The 3,289-nt window shown below is 52.8% G+C and overlaps 1 non-coding gene across 1 annotated transcript; it reads right to left on the reverse strand.

The window, feature by feature from the left end:
• Positions 1 to 550: 550 nt before the first annotated feature.
• On the reverse strand, positions 551 to 638 carry TRNAS-UGA. Its single transcript has one exon. It is a non-coding gene; the product is annotated as a tRNA-Ser (tRNA).
• Positions 639 to 3,289: the final 2,651 nt, after the last annotated feature.

The raw sequence follows: 3,289 nt of genomic DNA on the forward strand, positions 1-3,289 counted from the left end.
GGAGCAGGAGATTCAATTAAGCGAGATTCGGAAGCTATAATTTCGATCCGATAAAGAATCAAACTTGTTTAAATGTTCCAGCTATTCTCTATTTCCTTGAAAAGGGTGCTCAACCAACAAGAACTGTTTATGATATTTTAAGGAAGGCAGAATTCTTTAAAGAAAAAGAAAGAACTTTGAGTTAATTGAAGAACTAAATGAATCAAAAAATAGGATAGGAGAAGATTATTAGTATTCCTAGTTGTCTAATTATTTAGACACAATTTACCTCTTTTTTAATCCTATTTGGATTTATATTATATCGTGCCAATCCAACATAAGCCCCTATTTTATTTACTTTTTCTATCTAATTTGTTTTCTTACCATTGTATTTCCAATTGACAAAGGTCTATTGAACAAATAGAATTTGTAGATAGATGGGTCTCTTTATCCTCACTCCATATTCAATTTTTCCGCCTACACTTCGCTCAAATGATAAGGGTGTTCCTCTTGAAAGAAAGATAAGGGACAGAAAAAAAAATGAAAGAAACAAACGTATTCAATAAGCAAAAGGAGAGAGAGGGATTCGAACCCTCGATAGTTCCTAGAACTATACCGGTTTTCAAGACCGGAGCTATCAACCACTCAGCCATCTCTCCACAGCCTAATCCTTATTTTACTCGTTCGCCCATCGCATTATTGCAAATTCCAAAAATGCGCCGACCTGCCTTGGCCAAATTCATGGCAGTTCCCCACTATGCATACCTCAAGATGAAGATACCAAGCACCAAAGGCGTCATCACCATAGTCGGCGATTACAAGAAGTCCTCTGAGTGCGCAGCAGCCAGCAGCCGGCTAGCCGAGTCCCTTGTAATAGCCGAAGAGAAGAAGATGTTGGACCGAGTCGTGGCCATAGCCGGCAAATAGTCGGCCGTGTCCCCCGACCCCAAGGAGCATGACGCTCAAGGATCTTTCCAGCCAGCCAAGGAGACGAAGAAGATACCTCTTGACCCCGAGCGTCCAGAGAGGTTTGCCGTCATCGGGGCAAACCTGAACAGCAAATAGGAAGGCGAGCTCGCCAATTTCCTCCGTGAGAATCGGGACATCTTTGCATGGTCCCCCAAGGAAATGCCGGGTGTTCCGAGGAAATTCGCCGAGCACAAACTACACGTTCGAGAAGACGCAAAGCCAGTCAGACAACCCCTTCGCCGATTGTCGGAGGAGAAGCGCAGGATTGTAGGGGAGGAGATAGCCCGGCTCTTGGCGGCCGGCTTCATCATGGAAGTTTTCTTTCCAGAGTGGCTCGCCAACCCGGTCCTTGTGCTAAATAAGAACAACAAGTGGCGCATGTGTATAGACTACACGAGCCTCAACGAGGCCTGCCCTAAAGATCCTTTTGCCCTGCCAAGGATTGACCAAGTGATAGACTCCACAGCCGGATGCGAGCTGTTGAGTTTTTTGGATGCTTACTCCGGTTATCATCAGATAAAGCTAGACCCGGACGACTGCCTGAAGACCGCCTTCATCACGCCATTTGGAGCCCTCTGCTACCTGACTATGACATTCGGCTTGAGAAATGACGGTGCCACTTTTCAGTGTTGCATGCAGAAGTGCCTCCTCAAGCAACTCGGCAGATACGCTCACATATACATGGACGACATCGTGGTGAAGATGGAGAAGCGCGGCACCTTGCTGGGAGACCTCAAGGAAACGTTTGAGAACTTACGCCGGTTCCAAATCAAGCTCAACCCCGAGAAATGCGTGTTCGGAGTGCCAGCCGGCCAGCTCCTAGGCTTCCTGGTCTCCGAACGCAGCATCGAATGCAACCCGGTGAAGATCAAGGCCATCGAGAGAATGGCGATCCCCACCAAGCTTCGAGACATTCAGAAGTTCACCGGGTGCTTAGCCTCCTTGAACCGCTTCATCAGCCGGCTCGGAGAGAAAGCTCTCCCTCTCTACCGCCTCATGAAGAAGAGCACTCACTTCGAGTGGAACGACCAGGCCGACCAAGCTTTTCACGAGCTGAAAAAGATGCTGGCCACGTCGCCTGTCCTCGCGGCGCCGACTGAGAAAGAGCCCATGCTCCTCTACATCGCTGCAACCAGCCGGGTGGTCAGCACCGTCATCGTAGTCCAGCACCCAGAAGAAGGCCGAGCCCAGCTGGTCCAGAGGCCGGTGTATTATTTGAGCGAGGTGCTGTCCGCTTTAAAGCAGAACTACCCGCACTACCAAAAGATGTGTTATGGCGTGTACTTCACCGCCAAGAAGCTGAATCCCTACTTTCAAGAGCATCCCGTCACGGTCGTATGCACTACCCCGCTAGCCGAGATCATAGGCAGCCGGGACGCATCCGGCCGGGTGGCGAAATGGGCCATCGAGCTGGCCCCATACACGATCTTCTACCAGCCCCACACTACCATCAAGTCCCAAGCACTGGCCGACTTCCTCGTCGACTGGGCCGAGACCCAGTACCTGCCGCCGGCTCCCGACTCCACCCATTGGCGCATGCACTTCGATGAGTCCAAGATGCGCACCGGCTTGGGAGCCGGCGTCGTCCTTACCTCTCCGAAAGGCGACAAGCTCAGATACACGCTACAGATCCACTTTGCCGCCTCCAACAATGTGGCCGAGTACGAGGCGCTCATACATGGGCTCCGGCTTGCCAAAGAACTTGGCATTCGCCGGATCCTATGTTATGGCGACTCGGACCTGGTAGTCCAGCAATCATCCGGCGACTGGGACGCCAAGGACGCGAATATGGCGAGCTACCGCTTCCTGGTCCAACAACTCAGCGGATACTTTGAAGGATGCGAGTTCCTCCACGTACCGCGAGCCGACAACGAGCCAGCCGATGCCCTAGCTCGAATAGGCTCCACTCGGCAAGCAATTCCAGCCGGCGTCGCTCTCCAACGCCTCCTCAAGCCGTCTATCAAGCCGTCTCCAGAGTCCGATTCCATCTTCGTGCCGCCTGACCCCGATGCGGCCGAGTCTGGCTCGAAGAACCAAGTAGGCGACCCCAAGACTCCCGTAACCGGCCCGGCGACCCCGGCAGCCGGCTCGGGGACTTCGGCAGCCGGCTCGGGGACTGCCGCACCAGGCTCGGGGACTGCGGTAGCCAGCCCGGGGACTGCACCAACACAACAGCCGGCGGCCGACTCCAGCACCTCACCGCCCAGCCCGCCCACCCTGGTGGCAGTAGCCACATTGGCAGTAGAAGAAGTCGCGGCTCCATCATGGGCTCAGTCCATCCTCAACTTCCTAGTAAACCAAGACCTGCCGGCTAACGAAACAGAAGCAAGACAAGTCCAAC

The sequence above is a fragment of the Triticum urartu genome, chromosome 3 (assembly GCF_003073215.2).
Source record: "Triticum urartu cultivar G1812 chromosome 3, Tu2.1, whole genome shotgun sequence".
Classification (NCBI taxonomy): Eukaryota; Viridiplantae; Streptophyta; class Magnoliopsida; order Poales; family Poaceae; genus Triticum; species Triticum urartu.